Below are 25,064 nucleotides of genomic sequence, written 5' to 3'. Positions count from 1 at the left end.
TTAATAATCACGCAAGTCATGCCAAGTTCCCTTGTCCCTACATCGGTCTCATATTCAAATATTCTCGGGCGATCACCTTTAACCTCCCGAGCGCAGTTCAAATCGAATCGCTTGCCGGGTTTCTGAGGTTCCAAGAACAAGAAAACCTCCGCCGAAAGACTCTGCTATTTGGGGGAAATATCCAAACGAAAAAAATGAAAAAAGGAAAGCATGAGTCTTTCGGGTGTATTGGTATTTGGGTGTCTTGGCTAAAACACAGCCGTCGAATCACATCCAGCACCCATTATGCCAAGTTGCTCAAATCTAAAAAGAGGAGCGGCACTCGCGTTGCCTTACATCCAATACATTGAAAGAAGAGAGAGGCTCCGATTCACACAAGTGAGCTGGTGTAGAATCTGAACTTCAAAATAACTAAACGAGGGGCTTCCAAATGTCGAAACCAGTACCACGCTACAATGTTGATATCTATTTGCTGCGATAACTACTACCATAATGCATGAATTGACTTCAATTGGGATTTGTTTGCAATTGAACTCGTGAATAGTTTCATTCATTCACTAGTTTAATAAATAATTTCATCAATACATATAAAAGATAGCAGCGGCGATATCGTACCCAATGAGGAACATCGGAAGTGGAATTATTGCTAATTGAAGAAATACAATTGATAACTCAGCCAACGGCAGTCCTACGTCAACCTTGCGGTTATATCATAGGTATAACCCATCCATTGTTTTTGGTCTGCGATAAGTGCAACGTTTGTAAAGGTATTGACTGTCGATATCAATGACGATAACTATTTCTGGCACGAATAAATGTTTGCTTATGGAATATCCCTGTCATTATTTGGCATTACCATCTTGGATATCAGTGAAACGTTGTGAGTGTAAACACATGGGTCTTTTGAGCAATTGTGCATACTTGAAATATTCAAAAAAAGAATTAGACTTCGTTTTGAAAAGGGGCCAATATTTTTTTCTTGATTTTTTACAAAAATTTAGAACATAAAAAATATAATACCTAAAAATTTTTTTGACAATGGATGAATTGTAGGAAATTGTTTGAATTGTTTAAATTGCTTCACAAAAAAATACAATATTTAAAATAAAATCGCTCAAAAAATTATTTTAAATTAACTCATTTCTCTCAAAAATGTATTTTTTTTTAAATTCTCAAAAAAAAAATAATTATATGAATAGCCCTTACAACTTTGAAAAAAATACAACCAATCCTAATTCTGTTTGGAGTCAACAAAGCGATATAATGTATACGGCCAAGTTTTAGATCTTATTAAAATATGAACTTTTGTCGAAGACGTTAACTTTCTATTTTTTATTGTTTCAGGAATACAAGTCATTTTCATATGGAGACTCCTGAAAAAATAATGTTTTACTCGTAACATTTTTGCTCGCGTTTGACATGCTCTTGACATGCTTATGAACAGAAAAGAGGTAGCAGAACATGTAAATCACGATAATTTATACATAGCAATATTGCGAATTAATCATTAAAAGTAATTTTTCGAATAAAAACATGAAAAAGTTGTTGTTTTCGAAAAATTTCTTCCCCGTAAAAGTGCCCATCTTTTACATTCATTCATTCATTCATATCTTTTTTTTTTCAGAATTTAAAAAAACATATTTTCAAGAAAAAAAATCTTAATTTCGAAATATTTTTTCCCAAGGTTTTTTTTTTCAATTTTTTTTTATATTTTTGAATGAAAACATGAATAATTTCCTCCATTTTATCCGTTGATTAACATTTTGTAGCTCCAATAGATTTTGTGTGGGTTTTTGTTTGAAATCTCAATTTAAAAACTATAAGATCTACAAAATGTTGCTTAAATAATGGAATGTAGGACATTATTAAATTTATGACTCAAAAACTAGAATATCTTCAAAATTCTGATCAAAGGATTAAATGTAGAAATGTAGGAATGTAGAATTTAAAAAAAATTGAAACTCATTTTTTCAAGTTTTTCTAACAACAACTTTCTCATGTTTTCTTTGAAAAAACTACAACTAATCCTAATTTGAAAAACATTAGCAAAATTGTTTGACCCTTTTCAAAAAGTACTATAATTCTTTTTTGAAGATTTGAAGTCTGCAAAGTTGCTTAAATGACCCATGTCTTTACACCCACAACGTTTCACTGCTGTCTGTGATGGTGCTGCCAACCTCTTAGACCAGTTGACATGAAATTTGTCTATAATAAAGCAACCATTTCATTTTATCAGCGGACATTCAACACTCGTTCTGCCCTAGCTGAACTTGTATGTGTATTTAGCAATATCACCAAATTATGCACCTAATAATTTGTGTTTCTTCTCAAGCGATGGATTTCTAGTCGAAACTTTTTCCGTTGGGCGTTGTTCTTGTCTATTTACAAAATAGAATAATCATGTTTCTCTAGGCCTGTGGCATTTCTGCTGTTTTTTGTAAAAAAAAAATATTGTGAAATACTTGGAACTCCCATCGCTACAATATTCAGCATCTCAGTATCCTGTAAGTTGGAAATCGTGTATAACGTTTTATTTTAGGATCAACAGTTCTGAGATGTAACCTTCCAGTGGAGAGAGGGGTGTCAAAACCCTCACATCCCAAATTTGGTTCCGTTTGCGTGATTGACCCTCGAGTAATGCAGCCAAACCAAACCTGCCAAACCTCCATAGAAACGTGTATTGCCTCCTACAACCTCCATATATCGAAACTGGTTCCATTTGCTTGATTAGTTCTTGATTTACGCAGAAACTTATGCTTCATCTTTATGGTAGACCCCCCCTCCCCCTTCGAGAGAGGGAAAAAGTGTTGATTCACGATAGAAACCTACACATGCCAAATTTGGCTCGATTTGCTTGATTAGTTCTCGAGTTATGCAGAAATTTGTATGGCAGCCTCCCCTTAGAGAGGGAGAGGGGTGTCGAATCACCATAGAATCGTTCATCGATCCTTAAAACCTCTATATGCCAAGTTTGATTCCATTTTCATGATTAGTTCTTGAGTTATGCAGAAATTTATGACAAAGTTTTTTAATGATTTTTTTTGGCTCATTATGTTTCTTGAAGCATTTTTAACGGAGAATTTGTTGTCAGTTTCAAAAATCGGTTGGTTTTAGTATGTGTTAACTCCACACAAAGTAAGTACTGTTTTGGAAGTTTAATTTTGCTTCGGATGGCCTCTTAAAACTCTCCCCGCAATTTTTTTTTAATGAAGTGTTCCTCAAAGTGTCTTTTATCACTCAGCACTTGAGTTTTTCACCCGAAATCCCCCCTTTTGGATTTTTTCTCAATATTAACCTCAAATCAGCTTCATCGCAAAACATTAGACCCGTATTTTTTTATTTTTTCAGTAGGGTGACCATTTCCATTTTAGGGTTTTCTGAAAAATCAACTTTTTCCTCTTTTTTCCAAAAATGACTTTTTGACGTAGGACTACGTCTTTCATTTCCATACCGGGGTGTAAAATCAAATTTTCGAAAACGAAAGCGTTACGCCGGAGACCGAGATTTTGACCGTTAATATCTCCTAAACAACTGAATGAAATGGTATTATAAACACTTCATTCGAAAGATAAAATGTCTACGCGTTATATACTTGTTACTTTTTGATCCAAAAACCTTTTTCAATAGCCTTAAAATTGTTTTCAAAACAGGCTATTGAAATCACCAATCGGTATATAAGCGAGCGCAGCTCGGAAATCCACTCAGTTATAATTAAACAGCGATTGAGGTACCATCGCAGGAATGAATGGATGTTTCCCCAACACAGACTTCAAAACCATGGAGCCTGGGTAAATCGACATTGCAAAATAGATGCAAGCTGCTGGTACTTTTGTTCTCGTTTGCGCTTTTGCAAATTTGAATGTTTCTCTAACACAGACTTCAAAACCATGGAGCCAAGGGAAATCGGCATTTCAAAATAGATACAAGCAGCGGGTACTTTAGTATTCGTTTGCGTTATTGCTAATCGGAATGTTTCCCTAACACAGACTTCAAAACCATGGAGCCGGGGGAAATTGGCATTGCAAATGAGATGCAAGCTGCGAGTACTTTTGTACTCGCTTGCGTTTTTGCAAACCGGAATGTGTTTTCCCAACACAGATTCCGAAACCAATAAATTGGGAAAATCGGCATTCCAGATCTCGGCAGTACTTTTTATACCCCCATGCATTTTTACACTCCGGAATGCGTTTTGGCTCGGTTATTCAAGACTGCATGCCCCTTAATGTCACCAGCTCACTGAACTTCTACGCATACCGTTTGATCATTAGGCAAATTTTTGATAACTATTTGCTGCGATAACCACTACCATAATGCATGAATTGAATTGGGATTTGTTTGCAATTGAATTCGTAAATTCTTTCATTCATTCACTAGTTTAATCAACAATTTAATCAACAACTCTGCGCAGCGGCGATATCGTACCCAATGAGGAGCATTCGAAGTGCGATTATTGATAATTCAAAAAACAAAAATGATTACTAAGCCAACGGCAGTCCTACGTCAACCTTGCGGTTATATCATAGGTATAACCCATCCATAGTTTTTTTTCCAAAATTCATTACTTTTGAACTACTAAACCGATTCAGATGATCGACATATCAAATTAAAGCCAATCACTCTTTTTTGAAAAAATGCTACACCTGCAGAAAATACGAAATTTGTTCTCGTTATTATTGATTGTATTGGTTTTTTTGTTTTCATAGTCTCAGGATCAAGGGCGCTATTTTTTTATATTTTTTCTGAAGAGCTGAGTATTTTTTACTTAACATATGTCGAAACGAGAGAGGCGTTTATTTGTTTTTGAGTTAAAATTTTTCAAAGTTAACCGATGGTCCAAAAAATCATATTTCACTTTCTTTCCAAATATGACTTTTTTCTAAAATTTATGACTTTTGAACTACTGGGCTGATTCAGATGATAGATGCATCAAAATTAAAGCCAATTAGCTAGCCTTGACACATTTGCCAATCAATTGAATTGATAATGTTCTAGGGCAACTATCCGAGGAAGCAGCCGAAGCTTCAAATAAATTTTATAGAAGATATCGGGAAAGCTTTACGTTAAAGACATCCCGATTGAGGACCAATACCGATCTAATGAATCGATTTTTGATCAACTCTCACCCATACATATCGACATTGATGAAAAACAAACGGAAAGAAAACCAGCTGTAAGCGGAGAAGTCCTGAATTCACTGAACATCGAGGAAGAGATTCAAGCTTCTCATGATGCCGGTGAAGAGGATGTTCAGATTGAAGACCAAGTTCAGATGGAAAATGAGGAAATTCAGATTGATGACGAAGATGAAGAAGAAGAAGAATATGAAGGAGAAGCCGATGAAGACGAGGAAGGAGATGAAAACATGGAAGGAGGCGAAGTCGATATCTAGCAGTACATAAGAAGACATTTTTTGAATTTTATTTTGCAAAACTTGTGATGCTTTTTTCAATTTTCAATAATCTCAAATTATGTTGCCAAATCAGTTTTCCGAAAACAAACGCAGCGCTGCGCTTGAATTAAATTTTCATCAGCGCGAGCACAAAATTCATAAGCACGACAGCGCAAAATGTAACCCAGATACTAAACATTTCTTCTCACTTGTGTGATACGCGTCTCATTCTATACACAAACATACATACACATCAAATTCTAGCGCCCGCTTTGTCATCGCTCGTTCTAAGCAAAGCATAAAAACAACAGCGCGTCTCCAAGCGAACCGTATACGCTTGTATGAAGAAAAATATCTCAACAGAGAGAGCAATCCAGATTCAAGCGCGCAGTATAGGAGTACGGCGCAAGCACGGCGCAAATTCAGCGTAAAACTGGGCGCAAAAACGGCGCTGACAACAAAACATTTCATCTGTGTTTCGGATCATGCTCATTCGCCGGAGCGCATGTGTGCACAAGAAACGGGTGCTCAACTGGGTACAAAAATCTTGTTGCGCATCAGCACCGAGTTGCATTCTGAAGACTGTGCCAAATACTTATTATTCGTGATGTTTTTTTTTTAATAAGTATACCTAGTTAATCATGTTGTTATTTGTGATGTTTTTTTTTTCAATAAGTCTAATTATGTTGCCATATATTTGTGCTACGCTATTTTAAATAATATTTTGAGATCTAGTATTGATTTTCGATGGTTCATTCAAAAACCACACATTATTAAATCAAAATTATTACGCTTTCCCCTTCGCATCACCTCTTATTTTAGTTTTTTTGGTAAGTTGAAAAATGAACTCTGCGTTTCCGAAAACATAAATTTTGATACCAAACACGATAAAAACTGAAAATTTTGAGCTTTGCCCCCTTGCCGCCCTCTTCTCCCTTTTCGGTATTTTGGTGGAACAGAGTTTAAAAATGAACTCAGCGTATCCAAAAAACCCCAGTCTACCAAAAATTGAGTTTTCAGCTCAAAAATCTGAGTTTTGACCGCCTAAATATTCTCAGGAACCCACCGTGATTCGTCAAACCTTGCTAAATCAAAGAAAATATTTCTAATAAAAAAATGTAATTCATGTGGAAGGGAACATGTGTTGAATTATAATCATTTTCAATATTAAATTCAATAGCAAGGTTTTTTATCGGTGCATTGAATATAATTTCCTAAAAATGTTTTTTTCCTAAATATTTTATTGATTTTCAAAGAGCTTTTTTGAACGCAATCAGACATCATGTAAATTATAGAATCGTAAAGTCAGAGGAGAAAGTATAATAACCGCAAATCAAAAGCGGTTTTCGGCATTGTCATGCCAGAGTTGACCAATATATCTCATCACACGTAGGACTACCGTTGGCTCGGTAATCATTTATTTGAAATTGCATCTGATTCAGTTCTTAATGAATGAATGAATGAATATTTTGAAAGTCGCTGGTCTCGGAACGAACCGATGAAATTTGAGTGGCCTTGTTAAAACGACTGAAGATGTTTTATAGGTGAATGATTTTTGTTTTCGTGAGAATAACACGAGATTTTTATGATCACTCCATGCGTAGAATAGAAACTGAATATTGGCTTCTGACTGAGTATTGGCTTCTCTTTTAGTAATGTAATACAATTTTTTTTTTTTGAATTTATATCTGTAGGTAAAATCAGTTTGTTTTTTTGTTAAACTGATTTCAAAGCTGAGAAAAAAATAATATCTTCTAGATAACTCGTCTCGCTCAAACCTCTGTAGGGGAAGGTGGCGTTTTGAGCTAAAAACTCAATTTTTGGTAGACTGGGGTTTTTTGGATACGCTGAGTTCATTTTTAAACTCTGTTCCACCAAAATACCAAAAAGGGAGAAGAGGGCGGCAAGGGGGCAAAGCTCAAAATTTTCAGTTTTTATCGTGTTTGGTATCAAAATTTATGTTTTCGGAAACGCAGAGTTCATTTTTCAACTTACCAAAAAAACTAAAATAAGAGGTGATGCGAAGGGGAAAGCGCAATAATTTTGATTTAATAATGTGTGGTTTTTGAATGAACCATCGAGAATCAATACTAGATCTCAAAATATTATTTAAAATAGCGTAGCACAAATATATGGCAACATAGTTAGATAGATATACTTATTGAAAAAAAAAACATCACAAATAGCTATTTAACAACATGATTAGATTGGTATACTTATTAATAAAATAAGTAAAAACAAACTTTTAAGGTTAAACGGTTTAATTGTGATTAAACATAATAATGTACTAAGAGCTAGAAAATAATTAGGCAAGTAGCAGTTAGCAGGTACCACACCTTTCTCATTAGTCGAGGGCATTGATAGGACTAAAATAAAATCGTAGGACATATGATAAAGTCGTTAATTGTTGATAATGGAAATCCAACTCCAACGTTCCACACTATTTTATTTTAGCCTTATCAATGCCCTAGACTAATGAAGAAGAAATGTGGTAACTGCTAACTGCTACTTGCCTAGTTATTTTCTAGCTTTTAGTACATTATTATGTTTAATCACAATTAAACCGTTTAACCTGAAAAGTTTTTTTTTTACTTACTTTATTAATAAGTATACCGATCATTATATATATATATATATATATATATATATATATATATATATATATATATATATATATATATATATATATATATATATATATATAAGTTATAGTTGCTGGGCAACGTTCGGGTTTTTTAAAAAACTAACACTTGACTGCGCCAGGTCCTAACTAGAACTAACTAGATTTTATTTTCCAAAAGCTTTTATTAATCACAAAACACTTCGTCAGCATTCCATGCCGTTGTTGTTGTCCGTCCGTTGTTTATGTTTATCCGATGATGCGAACCGATGCTGTCGAGATGTTTATGTTCCCATTTCCATTCTCCGGGATCGCTGAATCTGCACCTCGCGCGCTTATCTGTTGGCGGCAATTATGCCGTTCGAATACCGCCATGGGTGGCGGCAATGCAGCTGCTGTTGATAATCTATTGTAGGGTTCTCTGACACACCTGTCCGTAACTTATATATATATATATATATATATATATATATATATATATATATATATATATATATATATATAAAAAACGACCGGGACTTTCTTTTTAGAGTTTTTAAAAATGCGTCGATTCGATTCGGTCGTCTGATTGAAACTGATTTCTTTATTCAATTAAAAATGGAATGGTGCTCCTGATGTTCTGCTGCTTCCGCAAATTTGTTTGTTGTTGACCGGATGTGTTCTGCTTACTTCGGCGGTTGTGTGCACGCGTGGCTGAGTTGTTGACGCCGCGATAATATCCAGGTCGCCGCTGGAATTTGATGGTGCGTCGGACTGCGATGTTTCGCGGGCGATTTTGCTGACGGTGTTTATCGATTGGGTTGTCTCGATTTGTGTAGGGCCAGAATGGGCCGTAACTGCTCCCCCTTTAAGATCGAGCCGTCCCGGTTCGATGGATCTGGTTGAAGTGTTTGGTTTTGGTTTGCATGATGTGTAACGGGTTTTCATAAGTCCAACTGCTATTGCTAGGAATACTACGAAAGTCCATGTTCCAAAAGTGAGATGCAATTGTTGTTTATGCAAGACTTCGAGCTTCTTTCTTGTTAAAAAATGTGCTTCCTCCAGTTTTTCGAGGGTAATGGTTTCATTGGTTTCTAAATGGGATTCGACAATGTCTAATCCGTTTAGTGGAATCATTAGAAGTGGTTCCTTGCCGGATAATTCAATGTTATTGTATCTTGTGTTGTTGATAGTAATAGTACAGTTCTGGAAGAATATTAACGCAGTTCCAGTAATGTTCCTGCTTGTCATTCCACAATTTGTGCTCAATGGAATATTGATAGCTCTTTTGACGATGATATGATTATCATCAATTCTTTCGACTTGTGGTTCGTTAAGGGACTCGACGAAACTACATTGTCCTGAGAACCCTTTCAGTAGCTTTGAGAAGCAGTTGTCTGCAGAGACGTTTATCAGCTCGTTTGATCTGCAGATGGTTTCTTCTTCGACTTCGTAGCAATTTCCAGTTATGAAATAGGTATCTTGATCGGAGATGATGGCTCTCTTTGACGGCAGTTTCAGCATTTTACCATTCTTCGCAACAGGTTCCAGAAGCAGGCGGGTGTAACTTGAACTTTTAAAACTAGGAATCATAACAATGAATATAATTTTTGTATTTTGAATTATAGCTGCTAATTCCAAATATTCGTATGTTTTTTCAAAATTGTTGATTGTAATGTTATCTTTTCTCAAGATATGTGTTGCTTCCACAATTTCTTCTGTCGTCAGAATGTTTCTTGGTATAATTTTAATTCTAGCTAATTGAATGGCTTCCGCAATGTTCTCTATTTGGTCTTTGAGTAAGTCTAAACTGAGATTTAGGTTGAAAATTTCCTTCAGTACATTGATTTGGTATGTGTTATTTTTTGTGTTAATTATTTCTTCTCTAGGCTTAATCAGGTTTTTTACAATTGCTTTATGCTGCTCATTTATTTGCTTAATTATAACATTTATTCGTTCTTGCACTTGTTTGTTAATGCGGACTTGTTCGTTATTCTCTGTTATGAGCTTATTACTTCCTTTGTATAGTGCATCAAGTTGTTCATTTATTTTAATTAAATCGTTGTTGTCCAAATTACCTGTAACTATTTTAATAGTGCTTCCTAACGCATCGAATAGTCCTCTTTTTTGTCTAGCTTTTGGTAATAAATTATCGTATGTTATTTGTATTCTAGAAAATTTCTGATTAAGCAATTCTGATAGATCTTTGTATTTGAAAATTTGTAAATCCTGAATTATTTTATTAACTTTTGAAAATGTTGGTTCGAATTCAAGCAGCTCTATTGAATGGAAGATTCTATGCGATCCGGTTCTAATTCGGGCTATACCTGATTGGATGGGGATGAGTCCTGGGTTATTTGTGAGGTCTTGAATTTGGAGAGATGAGCTATGGATGGATGGGGTACTATAAAGGAGGGTTACCAGCACTATCAGTTGAGTCCTCATTCTGTGAAAAGAGAAATTGGAGAGATTATTTTCTTTTCCTTTTTAGTTTGTTTTTGTGCAGTTTTCGTCCTTTGTGATCTATTATGGTTTTGATTCTGTTTTGTCGCACTACTGTTTTCTGAAATTTCGGTCTTGTCTTTGATTTAATACCTTGAGTAGTTTTGAAGATAGGTTCGTCTTCCTCGAAATGGGGTTCGTCTTCCTTATTTTTATTATTTGATTCCAAATTTTTCTTTGCTGTTTTATTGAGTGCTAAGGTAACTTCGTCTGCGATTTCCTGTCTGTTTTCAAATATTCTTTCAATTTCTACTGGTAGCCTTTCAAACTCTCTGTGCCCAAAGAGTATTTCGAATGGTTTCATATTGTGGCTTGTATGGACTGTTCGATTGTATAGATTCGTGGCTATCTTGTAAATTTCTTTTGTAGATAAGTCTTTATACTTTTCCCGAATGCATCGGAAGATTTCACTCAATGTTGAATGGAATCTTTCGACGATTCCATTGGTTTCGCTATGATCTGTGGGTGTGAAGTAGATGGTGGTTTCTAATCGTTCAAGGAGGGATCGGATTTCAATAGATTTGAAAGCAGGTTCATTATCACACACTATGTGTTTTGGTGTGCTGTATAGAGTCATTAATTTGACGAATCCTGCTCGCACATCTGGTATTGATCTGGATTTAATTGGAATTAAGGTAGCAAAACGGGAAAATTTATCTACGGCGGATAGGAATAGGTCGGGTTGTGAAATGAAAATATCTATGTGGACTATTTCAAACGGTTTGGTTGGGATGTCAGTTTTGGATAGTTTGATTTTGTATGGCCTTCTCTCGTACTTGTTTTCAAGACATGTTTCGCACATATTCACATAGCGTTGAATTTGTCGCTTCATGCCTGGAAAATAATACTGGCGTAAGATCTGGACTTGGTTTTCTTTAGCGCCGCGGTGGGCTCTATCGTGAGTTTTCCTGATGATCTCGTTCTGCTCTTCAGCGGTACGAAGATCTGTAAGGAGTTTTTGACTAATTTTTATCTTGAATGTTTTCGAGCGACTGAAATAATTTCTGTAGACTATTTGCAGAATATTTATCAGAGACTCGTCGCACATAATACAGTTAATCTTCTTTGGATTCATATATTCCTTGAATATATCTAAAACCCTGACTACTGTGAAATCCGTGCGAGTAATTGTTCGTCGATGTACTCTAGGGAATACTTCTTCGTATTCTGTAGAGTCATTCGTGCCTTTCTTCAGTATAATCTGATTACTAAAGAAATTGATCGGCGATTCGGTTGACGTAATAAATTCGCTATCATCGGTGTCTGCGGAATGACATGTTCCGGACTCTGATGATGTGTCGTTTACGTTTATTTCGTTGGTCTTGATTCTTGATAATCCGTCGGCAACAACATTTTGTTTGCCCGGACGGTACTTCACTTCGTAGTCGAATTCCTCGAGACGGAGCCGCCATCTGACCATTTTGTCGTTCGGATCCTTCAAGCTAAACATATATGTTAACGGTTTGTGATCCGTGAATAAGGTAAATTTCTTTCCATACAGGTATGGGCGGAAATATTTGCATGCCCATGATATTGCTAGGAGCTCTTTTTCTATAACCGAGTAGTTTTCCTCGGTTTTAGTCAAAGTCCTCGAAGCAAATGCAACGGGTCTGTCTTGTCCGATTGGTCCTTGCGAAAGCACGGCCCCAATTGCAAACTTACTCGCATCCGTTGTGAGTACGAACGGCTTACTAAAATCGGGATATTGTAAAACGTGGCTACTAGTGAGCAATGTTTTACATTTGTTGAAGGCCTGAATAAAATCATCGGTGTGAGAAACGGTGATTTTTTTTGTATCTCCTTTGCGGAGTTGTTTAGTTAAGGGTTTTACTATTCTTGCAAAGTCCCTTATGAAGCGCCGATAATAACCAAGTATTCCCAGGAATCCTCGTAATTCTGTTTCGGTTTTTGGTATGGGCCAGTTTTTTATTGCCAGAATTTTATCCGGATTGGGTTTAACACCTTCCGGCGTAACGATATGACCAAGAAAACCTACTTCTTTACGTAAGAATTCTGACTTGTCCAGCTGAATCTTCAGATTGAACTTTTGCAAGGCATCAAACACCTTTGTCAAATTAGTTGTATGTTCTTGTAGTGACGTGGAAAACACTATTATGTCATCCATATACACCAGGCAAATTTTGCCTACTAGGTCACGTAGCACGTTGTCCATGACTCTTTGGAAAGTAGAAGGGGCATTCTTCAGTCCAAAGGGCATTTTTACGTATTCATATTTGCCATATTCTACGCTGAACGCAGTTTTAGGAACATCCTTTGGCTCTACCTCAATTTGGTGGAAACCGGATGCAAGGTCAAGTGTAGTGAAATAATTACATCGTCCAAGTCTATCAAGAACTTCGGTGATGTTCGGAATGGGATATTTGTCGTCTATTGTTTTGCTGTTAAGCTTCCTGTAATCGACGACTAATCTCCATTTCTTCTTCCCAGAGGCATCCATCTTCTTGGGCACAACCCAAATAGGAGACGACCAAGGGGAGTTTGAAGGTCGTATAATCCCTTGCTCCAATAGCTCTCTAATTTGCCTTTGGACCTCCTCCTTAAGATGGTAGGGGTACCTATAGCTTTTAGAGTGGATAGGGATATCGTCTTTTGTCTCGATGTTATGTTTTACCACATTGGTAAAACTAAGTTTTTCAGGTTTAAGGTGAAATATTGAATGATAGCGCTGAATCAATTGGAACAGCTTTTTCTTCTCTTCTTCGTTCAGGTGATCCGTCCGAAGCTGGGAAAATAATTCACTGCTTCTGGAGTTCTCGGTTGAATTATTTTCGGAAGAAATAAATTCAAAATTATTCAGTTCCGCGTCAATATTTCGGGGAATTTTCACTTCCACCGCCTCCCTACTGTAATTAGTTATAATGACATTTGTTGAAAAGTCATGTGAACAGTAAAGTCCAGAATGAATTTTGACAAATGGATGAATTTCTACGTCGTTTTCCAGTAGAAAATCGCCTTCCTCAAAACTTGTTCCTATTTTTACTATTTTTGTTTCATTGGAATTCAAACAGACAGAAGAAGGTTCGGGATATTTCCTAAACATTTGGACAGTGGTAGAGGGGAATTTTAACTCGTTCGTTGTGGTTAATATATCGATTTTAAGTTCTTGGAGTGATTGGTAGCCAATCAGGCCGTCAAAAAAAGGATGGAACTCAAAAACGTGGAAGGTGAGAGGTTTTGTTTGTGGGATAAATGGGAAAGGATTAAATTTTGTGTATCGATTTATAGTGTGGGTCCCGCTAACATTCCGAACCTTGTGTGGTTTACTATATCCGCAATATTCTATGTTGATGTGTCTGGGGCTAATATAATTTTGATTTGCTCCAGTGTCAATCAAAAATTTAAGGGGTCCCTTGGATGTATTTATTTTAATATATGGGATAAAATTACTCATCTGCCTATCTGAAAGCTTTGAGCTAGATGAAAATTTAGATCATCTGTAATTTCGTTTTCCTCTGTTTGTTCATGGTTGTCTTGTATTGCAGTTGTTTCATCCGTTTGCGTATGCGCGAAACGGTCGTAATACTGAGCATCTTCGTCGTAATTCTCGTTATACTGTTCTTGCTCGTATGTGCCCTCGTGATAATTAATCGGCCTCTGCTGTGGCCTGTTCATATAATTAACCCGCCTCGATTGGATGGAAGGATCCACTTCCATCGGTGTGGGTTTGGGCATGTGCATTGCTCTCGGCGCGAAAACGTTTTGGTAGGTCTGTTGATAATTCCGCGGGGGAATCTGCGGTCTGTTAAAATTATTAGCATTCGGTGGGGGACGAAGAGGTTGCTGCAAATTTTGGTGTGGATAGTTTCTATGTTGAGGTTTAGGGTATGAGTTTATTTGTTTTGGTATGAATGGTGGTTGTGGTTTGGGTGGTCTGTGAAAATCTGGTTTCGTCAATCCGTGTCTCATTTGGAAATTTCTTTCCTGCACGCAGGCATCAAACGCCTCTTTCAACTTTCTAGGCTGACGGGCTCTCACGTTACCACCGATCGGTTCCCTGAGCCCTGCTAAAAATACTTGTAAAGCGTTTTCAGTGTGAGTGCGGATGCGATCTTCTTTCAAATCAGCATCTGTGGTTGAAATATTCGTGTGGTTCACGAGCAAAGATAATATTTGCTGAACCGACCCGAAGAACTCTTCAATCGTTCCAGTTTGCTGCAACTGGAACAGTTCTCTCGTTAATGTGACCGCATCACGTTTATCGTTGTAGTGTGCGATCAGATTATTTTTCATGTCACTCCATGTCAAAGGAGTACCGTTTATCTCTAAAATTTGGTCTGCATCACCCGTGATTTTCGCACGTATTGATTGCAGCCACACTTTCTCGAATGGGGTATTTATCATGGTATTAAGGAACGGCATTAGATTTTCAACCGCTCTAATGAACGCGTGTAGTTTGACGGGGTTACCGTCAAAACAAGGCAGTTCCTTTATGGCTTGAGGCGTTTGCATCGCCTTTAGCACTTTTTCAGCCCTGTTGAACATGTCAACGGTGGACTGAATTAATTCCTCTTCAGGAATGTTGGTATTGTTAGTTTCTGTGGGGTTCATTTTTTTTTTTTTTTAATAGTATTTGTTATTTTATTTATTTTAAAAGGGGATAATGTTTCTTTTAGTTTTAATAGTAGAATTGCCACTCACCTCAGCTCCGCTCGTAAACCGCAAGGGAGGATCTTCTCGGATGATGTGGGGGGGGGATGCGCCTGGTTTCTTTTTTTTTTTTTTTTTTTTCGGTGAATTCGTTGTTAGCACTGTGTTTGTTCTATCACTTAGTTCGGTCCTAAATATGACAGTTCATGCACAGATTTTGATTATAATTCACTATGTTTGTTCTATCACTTAGTTTGGTCCTAAATATGATAGTTCATGCACAGATTCTGATTATACTTCACTATGTTTGTTCTATCACTTAGTTTAGTCCTAAATATGATAGTTCGCGCACAGGTTACTACGAGTATCTTGATCACTACGGAGAGAAAAAAAAAAAAAAAAAAACACTTAGCGCATCCTACCGACTGCGCCAAAAACGACCGGGACTTTCTTTTTAGAGTTTTTAAAAATGCGTCGATTCGATTCGGTCGTCTGATTGAAACTGATTTCTTTATTCAATTAAAAATGGAATGGTGCTCCTGATGTTCTGCTGCTTCCGCAAATTTGTTTGTTGTTGACCGGATGTGTTCTGCTTACTTCGGCGGTTGTGTGCACGCGTGGCTGAGTTGTTGACGCCGCGATAATATCCAGGTCGCCGCTGGAATTTGATGGTGCGTCGGACTGCGATGTTTCGCGGGCGATTTTGCTGACGGTGTTTATCGATTGGGTTGTCTCGATTTGTGTAGGGCCAGAATGGGCCGTAACTTATATATATATATATATATATATATATATATATATATATATATATATATATATATATATATATAAAGAAACTGAGGGCGCCATTTCATGGTAAAAACGAAGTCTATATAACCTTGCATAAAATTCATTTCGTATTTATCGTGATGTGGCAATTTTCATGACTGTTCCATGCGAAAGTAGAACAGAAGCTGATGCTATTGGATTGCATCACGGGAACACTAAGTCGAATGCGTAAATGGGTGCGAATAATCCTCCGCTCGAACGCATTCACACGCAAACAATTTTTTATGACTGTTCTATGCGAAAGCAGAACAAGGAAGGAAGGAAGGTTTTGTATTATAGAGACATTAAACGGTTTCAGTTCATTCGTCTCTAGCCTTGATTAAGGCCCTTGGAAAACTTTACTCCAGCACTACACCTCTACCCTCTTGCCTTGAGAAAGGCACTCGATCCCTCGCGTCCAGCTCGTCCAGCAACGATGTTGTCCAGTCGGTGTCCACGCAACGAATGTAAAAAAAGCATAACAGAAACTGATGCGAGTAAAAGAACTCACGCCTAGCATGTGTCCGCTATGGTTTCCCAAACACTGATGCAAGCGAAAAAAAGAAATCACAGCTTGCATGTATTCGCTATGACGGTTTCTCCAGGTGCCCGTGCCCATTTTGCGCCCGTGTTCGGGAACACATTGCGATCACCAATCATCATCAATGAGCTAGATTGTTATGACTTCAATAGCTTGCTTTTAATGCAATTTTCAAGCTATTGAAACGATTTTTTGGACCAATAAGTGACAATCATATAACTCGTTGACATTTTATCTTTTGGATGAAGTGATTTTTGTACCAGTCCATTCAGCCGGTAAAGAGGTATTAACGTTCAAAACCTTGCAATCCAGCGTCACTCTCTCGCTTTCGAAACTTTGAACTTACACCCCGGTACAGAAATGAAAAACGTAGTCCTACGTCAAAAAGATTGCTCCAAATTTTTGGCCGCCGTATTCGATTTCGTGAATTTTCATTGACACTAGGTACTAGCTACTGTTCAATCGGAGACGACTAGCAAATTAATTCCGTTGCTTGGTATACTTTTAAACCAGAAAGTAATTTTTTTTTCTGCGAACATTACCCTGTAACTAAGGCGTGAAAATGACTTATCGAACCGTTTACCCCCTCCCTCGCGCGACATTGGTGGCATTCGTGTCTGGCTGCCGTAACTAAATCTGTCGAAGTTGACCAGAAAACGCAAAAAAAAAAGTTCAGACGCACGCGCATATCCACACAATCACATCCTACTACCATATGACAACGCGAACGAATGTCCGCCTGATTATAATTACATAAATCATAGCTCTCATTACCGACCTGGTTTGGGCGTCCGGGCGGCCGGGGTCTGGGCCAGATTGTGTTAGAACGTGGCTGCTGCTGCTGCGGTCCGTTTCTGGTTTTGGAGCCCACGGATAACACGAAACGCGACTCGCGAATGCATGCGCCGCGTGGTGACAAATTATTCCTTGTCGATAAATCTCCGGGCTTCTGCTGCTGCTGCTGCTGCGGAAAACAAGTCCAATTTAGGGGCCACCGCCGCCATGCCGTCGAATGTTTGTTTTTGGGCCCGCGATGATTGAAGCTTTAATTGGTCGCGGGGTGGACTTTAGGAGTGGCGTATAAATCAAACGATTCGCACTCTCGCGGCTCTCAGTGCGGTACAGTGCGCGTGTGTGTGGGGGTGTAATATATGCGAAATTTATTCGTATTTAACTTGACATTGGCCATTTGTTTTGGCTGGTGGGATTATGCAGATTCGACGAGATGTAATACCAATGTCGGGCCGAGTTATGCATCATGTATGAGGGGTAATAGAAGATATAAATCATTTCGTTGATATTGTTATTACAAAGTTAGGAGATCAAAGAAAAGTAAGCTAATTTCCTTCAACGTGCAATTATTCACATCGGGGTAGATGACGCCTTGATCCCCCCGGTTGAGCCATGAATCAACGGCGTGTGGACAGAGGCTCACGATTCACCGCCTCATATCGGCATGGCTTTACCGGTTTTATATCTCCAGAAGTGCGAGAGAAAATAAACGATCGAGTGCATGAGTAAACAAAAATACTGTCGGCCGATTCCCACACCGAAAGTATGCCCTATATGGGGCACAGTAATCCCCCCATTCAGAACCTTACAGACAACCGACGCCGCCGCCGCCGCCGCCATGGCACCCAGCTTCGCAGACGCCCCGAGATGAGACTGTAAAATCTAAACAATGAGAATGATTGTAATGTTTGATTAAACTCCCGAGGAGGGCCAAGCCGACGGATCGACGACGAGCAACAATCCGATCCGGTGCAAAACACAGCACATCGCACACCGTTTTGGGCTTCTCCATCAGCCGAAGCCTAATTTCATTCTTCCTCCTAATCTATTATGTTCGCTCCCATCGGGATGATTTCACTCAAAACAGCGGCGGTGGCGACGGCAGCGGCGCAGGGTTCATGTTGGAATAATTAAAACGTTGAATATCTTTATTTATTTTAGTTTTGATTTATAATCAGGGAAAAATGAAGAATGAGTTGACAATTTTTTTCGGCTAGATTTTGGTTGGTTGGTACCATAAGTAACAGGAACATGAGAGTGATTTCAACCAGAATAATCCAAGATATTAGCCTTTTGTCTAATATATATTTTTTTTAGTTTATCCTCCTTCGGTTTTGACGTAGAACTACGTCTTTCAGGAAGGGTGCTCAATCAGAAAACAGGTCACGCTTTTATGAAATAAAGTTAACGTTAATAACTATTTTCACTGTGAACGATTTCTTATGATTTGCATATCAATCGGATCGGAAATTGTCTAAGGTTTGTTTGATATGGTATACATTACAATTTACTAATCTCTAAACGGTTTAAATTCATGAAAATTGGAAGAACTTCCTTTTTTCCCATCTTCTTCTTCTTCTTTGTTTTTAAGAGGCCTTAAACTTTGCATTCATTCGCCTCTAAGTTCCCATACATTTGTTCTGCTGTATTGTGGGCTAACCCTACCCGTATTTCGAATGCTTATAACTCGAACATTTCTTAACAGATCGAAAAGATGTTTGTATCAATTGATAGGAAATATTTCTACGCGTCTATCACAATTAATAGAATGTTATTTTTCATGAGATGAACAATTGAATAACTGTAAAATGTCAAGCGTTATCTAAAAGCCCTAACTACCAAGTTTTGATTGGCCCGATTTACGGTTTTCCCAACACAGACTTCAAAATCGATGTACCTGTGGAAATCCGCTCTGCAAATATACATGTGTAGCATACTAACTAACCTCAATTCCAATTAAACACAAAACATCCTGACCCTCATTCTTTCTCATCCTCAATTCCGCATTCTTACTTATTTCCCATAACCACTTTTCCGCATACCATATCTAACAACATTTACATTCGTCAGCAACTTTTGATTTCCTTACGGAAATCCCCCAAACCAACTAATTTCATAACATCGGCTGAACGCTATTATGGCACGCCAAACTTCCCTGTATACGACCTCCAACAGCTAACAACAATAACATATCGCCCCGCTCGACGCTTGTTGTAGACAACAATAATGATAATAAATATGTAATATCATATGCGAACTTAGCTCGTAAGTTAGTTGGTAAGAGAAATACACTCTCGTGACAGACATCGACTAGTGCATGTCTTCTTTTTGACGTAGGACTACGTCTTTCATTTCTATACCGGGGTGTAAAATCAAAGTTTCGAAAACGAAAGCGTTACGCCGGAGACCGAGATTTTGAGCGTTAATAGCTCCTAAACAACTGAACGAAATGGTATGATAAACACTTCATTCGAAAGATAAAATGTCTACGCGTTCTATACTTGTTACTTTCTGACCCAAAAACTTGTTTCAATAGTCTTAAAATTGCTTTCAAAAAAAGGCTATTGAAATCACCAATCGGTATATAAGCGAGCGCCGCTCGGAAATCCACTCAGTTCTAATTGAACAGCGATTGGAGCATGTTGTCGCTGTTGTGGTGAAGCTCTTCGTTTATCATGAAAGCGCGGATGAACGGTGTCACCAAGAGCCTGTTTGTGCACCCTAGGCCAGAAGGGAATCCATCAGGAGGAGAGTGATGCCACAAACGGCTCCCCGGGACGACATCGCTACACACACATACACGCGCGGAATTCTTTCCTTTCGGATGCCATTCAGCATCGAGAAAGTTCCAGAAAGATCTAATCATTGCTGGAAAATAATCTGCCAGTTCCTCTGGGAATTTAAAAATACATTCATGTGAAAGAGTTTATTTTAATGTTTTCTATCCATGTAACCCTGTGATCAAATATGTTTCAATCAAGTGCTATTAACAGGTGGTTATCGAGTTAGTATTAACCACTGGTGGGCTTCCAGTATCGAGGAAAATGTGGAAATATCTAATCGTTGCTGAAAAATAATCGGCCAGTTCCCCTTGGAATTGAAAATTACATTCAAGCGAAAGAGTTTATCTTAATGTTTTCTATCCATATAATACATTTGGGTTTGTAATCAATCAATCAAGTATTTATTCATTCATTTAGAATGGATTTAGATTCAATTTCAAACAAATGATCTCTAAATCAACGATAGTCCTACGTCACCCTTGCGGTTATACCATAGATATAACCCACTTCCTGTTTTTTAAATCCGAAATGTATCACATGCAAGTCGGGGCTATTTTTGTTCCCACCGAGCTGTGTTTCCCTAACACGGATCTCGAAATCAATGTGCCTGGGAGAATCCGCTTTGCAAATACATGCAAGTCGGGGGTATTTTTGTTCCCACCGAGCTGTGTTTCCCTAACACGGACTTCAAAACCAATGTGCCTGGGAGAATCCGCTTTGTCAAAACATCCAAGTCGGAGGTGTTTTTCCCAATGAGCAGTGTTTCCCTATCACGGACTTCAAAATTAATGTGCCTGAGGGAATCCGCTTTGCAAAAACATGCAAGTCGGGAGTATTTTTTGGTGTTGAGTACTTTTGTACTCGCTTGTCGTTGTGCAGACCGGAATATGCTTCCCTAAAACGTACTTTTAAACTGAGAAGCCTGGGAAAATCGTCATTTCAGATACTAGAGGTGAATGAATTTCGCGGATCGAGAACTACGTAAACATGAGATGCGCAATAATTTCAGAGGGAAATGTAAAATACAATGATCGTTTGACAATTTTTCCGTTCACATATTTTGTAGTCCTAGGCATCATTTCAAACGTAAAAGGACGTTCATCCAATTTGTTTGTAACGAAGAACATAATCTATTACAAAAATTCCGATGCATTCTAAAATAATATTCAAAGTGATAAACAAGTGGATTGCATAAAATAATTGCGTAGTTCTACGTCGAAAATATGCGTGCCCTAGATACAACCCCTTACATTTTTTTTAGTTTATTCTCCTTCGGTTTTTATTAGTCACAAATTTGGAAAACTGAATTAATCCGTAGCAAAACTTTTATCGGGAGAGGTTAAATTTTCAAATAATTTGCTGTCAACAAAATTAAAAATAAGCGAAGAATGAAAATAGATACAGAGCATTTTGCTTGCACTACTAGCTGCCCTACATTCCTTCGTAACTACGAAAGGAAAAAGGGATAGGTCGAACGAATTCGCAAACAAATAAAAAAAAAGTATGACAGAACACATGAACACCTGCTAGCGAATGCCTAATAACAATAAAATTGATATTCTGCAAAGGTGTTGCAGATCACTCACTTCTTTATGAAACGAAAAATGCATTTTATTTCGGAAAAACACGAAAAAACTCATTGTTTGTTCACAGTTATTAGGGAAACAACATTTGTCCCATGTTGATGTTTCAGGCATAATTGTCTTACCATGAATTGTTAAGCCCGTAATCAAGCTTGATTGATTCAAGTGAGGGTAAGCAACTTGTTCTGAAAAGGGCAATTTTTTTTCTTTGTTTTTACAAAAAAAAATCAACTCAAAAAATGGATGGGTCATAACTATGATATAACCGCAAGTTTGACGTGGGACTACCGTTGTCTTAGTAAGCATTTGTATTGTATTGATTAAATTATCGATTGAATGAGACAATTTCCGAATGTGTTTGCAAAGCGGATTTCCCCAGGCATATTGATTTTGAACTCCGTGTTAGGGAAAATATTTCGGTGTAAACAAAAATACCCCCGACTTGCATGTATATTTGCAAAACGGATTCCCACAGGTACATTGATTTTGAAGTCCCTGTTAGGGAAACCGTAAATCGAGCCAATCAAAACGTGGCATTTAGGGCGTTTAGATAAGGTTTAACATTTAACAGCTATTCAATTGTTCATCTTGTTTATAGACATATTTCCTTTCAATTGATGCAAACATCTTTCCGATCTATAAGGAAATATTCGAGTAATAAGCATTCGAAATCTTTAATTTTTTCCTGCATGTTCTGTGTTTAGGATTTCATTTCACCCCCATATACTCCGGTTAGACGTAGTCATCAAACATCAAAATATAATATTCACAAAATTCTAGTCAAAAGATAAAATGTAGGGAATTGTTTAAATTTTCATAAAAAATACCAAAAATTTTAACGAAACATTATACTGAAAAAAATATTTTACAAATTGAAATAAATTTTTCTTAAGATCATAGGGTAAATGATCTTGGTTTGTCCAATTTGGGGTGTTTTTATGCAACTAGTAAATGCAAATCGATTTTTCTTCATGAAAATCACAAATAATCGATACGAGTTTGGGTTTGTTGATAAGCCCCAAGTCTCTAGTTGCTAATACTACCATAAGGTGTTGAAATTATTCAAATTTTTATGTTTTTTAACGATTATGATCATGGTTTGACCACCTCTGATCATGGTTTGCCCAAAAAAATGATCATGGTTTGTCCGGTTTCAGAAATCTCCATTTTTGAATGAAAACATTTGAATTCACAATTAGATGTTGCATTTATCATTGCTTGAGTTTACTGTCATCATATTGATTCATTCATAATTTAGGCTTTCTTCAGAATATTGCCTTTTCTTGGGCATTTTAGAAGTGTTCACCTCAACACAATCAACACAGAAAAACCATACTTCTGCTATGCGCGAAGCACACCATAAACAAACATAAACAAACTGCAGCATAGAAATCTTGTGGACAAAACAACATTATTGGATTGGACAACTCATGATCAGAATTGAGTTTGTGGCGGACACGACCATTATATCGTGCTGGTGATCTACCACTTGCGCATTATGTATTATGTATTATGCTTTGTACGTTGACGTGATCGATTCAACCCGACTGAGCATGTCTGCGACCTTGTTTTGTTCTCCGGGTACATGTCGTATATCTGTGGTATATTCGCTAATGAAAGCGAGTCTCTGCCGCTGAGTGGGATTTGCTTTTTCAGTTCGTTGGATGAAAGCGGAGACGATGGGTTTGTGGTCCGTATATATACAGAAGACTCGGGCATCCAATACATCTCGAAAAAGCTTCACTGCTGCGTACATACCATACAGCTCACGGTCGTAGGTGCTTGCTTTGAGAAGGGTACCGGTGAGTTTTCGGGAAAAAAATCCGAGTGGTTGACGGCGGTCTTCGTTTACTTGGTGCAGAACAGCACCGATTGCCATACCAGAGGCATCGACCTCGAGAGCGAGTGTGGCATCAGTCGATGGGTGTGCTAGTAGTGCGGCATCTGAAAGGTTTTGCTTACACTTCTCAAATGCACTGGTTGTAGTTGAATCCCAGACAAGTGTGGTTCGGTCGTTTTTAACGTTGCCATGTATCATCGCTTGTAAAGTTTGCTGAACTTCGGCGGCACGAGGTATAAAGCGACGATAAAAGTTGATTGCGCCCAGGAACCTTTTTAATTGCATCGCGGTTGTCGGCTTCGGGAATTCCAAAATTGCTGCTACTTTGCTCGGCTTCGGTTTGATCCCTTGGGGTGTGATCTGGTGACCGAGAAACTCGACCTCGGGAAGGCCGATCTGTCATTTCTCTGGGTTGATGATGAGTCCGTTTTCACGAAGTCGCTCGAACACCATCCTGAAATGCTGTTTGTGCTCGGCAATATGTTTTGACGCGATACAAAGATCGTCTACGTACGGGTAAACGAAATCCAAGTCACCCAGAATCTCGTGTAGATGTCTTTGTAGAGTCTGGCCGGCGTTGCGAAGTCCAAACCGTCCAGACCGAACGGGGTTGTAATCGCCGTTTTGGGAATGTCTTCTGGCGCGATTGGTATTTGATGGTATGCGCGCTGGAGGTCGATACACGAAAAGATGTTCTTGCCATACAAGATATGAGAAAAATCTTGTATTTGTGGGACTGGGTAGCGATCGGGAACGGTAATTGCGTTCAAATTGCGATAGTCACCACACGGTCTCCACTTGCCGTTCGATTTTTTCACCATGTGGAGGGGACTGGCCCAACAACTTTTCGACGGCTGGCAAATTCCTTGTTCGACGAGAAATCTGAACTCGCCTTTCGCTTCGTTGAGCTTGTCGATGTGGAGTCGCCGGGGTTTGCAGAAAACGGGTGGTCCAGTGGTGATGATTTGATGCACTGTTCTACATTGGCTTGGGCGATGGTTCATATTGAGAACGGTGATATCGTGGAACTCTTTTAATAGATCGGCGAATGGCATATTAATGTCGTATGTTGAAATCATTGGTTCAATAACGGTATTGACATTATCGACTTCCAAGCGAGTGGTGTTATCGATTTATTTGTTTCGCCGAAGGTCCACGAGTAGGTCGTAGTGCTTCAGAAAGTCAGCACCAATGATCGGGGATTTTACTTCGGCGATTGTGAACACCCAAACGAATGATCGGCGAAGGCCGATGTCGATGGTTAAACGCTTCGTACCGTAGGTTTTTATGGGGCTGCCGTTGGCGGCAAATAACTGATTGGTGTTAGTTGGCTGGAGCTGTTCTCGTGGCGAGGGAGGTAGCACTGAAATGTCAGCACCGGTGTATATCAGAAATTGCCTTGAGGTTTTCTGATCATGAACGTGGATTCGCTGTATGTTCGCGGACTGTTTGATATTGGAACTGGGGAATGATTTGGGTTGTGGAATACACTTCACTAATTGTTCCGTGGATGGGTGTACACGGGAATTTTTCCGTCGAAAAAAATGCACGGAATATTCTCATTATCGCCCTTTTGCTTTTCGCACTTTTGTGCTTTGATGCCATGCCGGTAGTGGAACC

Source organism: Toxorhynchites rutilus, chromosome 3 (assembly GCF_029784135.1).
Source record: "Toxorhynchites rutilus septentrionalis strain SRP chromosome 3, ASM2978413v1, whole genome shotgun sequence".
Lineage (NCBI taxonomy): Eukaryota > Metazoa > Arthropoda > Insecta > Diptera > Culicidae > Toxorhynchites > Toxorhynchites rutilus.
The sequence above is the reverse complement of the archived record's forward strand: the minus strand, read 5'-3'. Positions refer to the sequence as shown.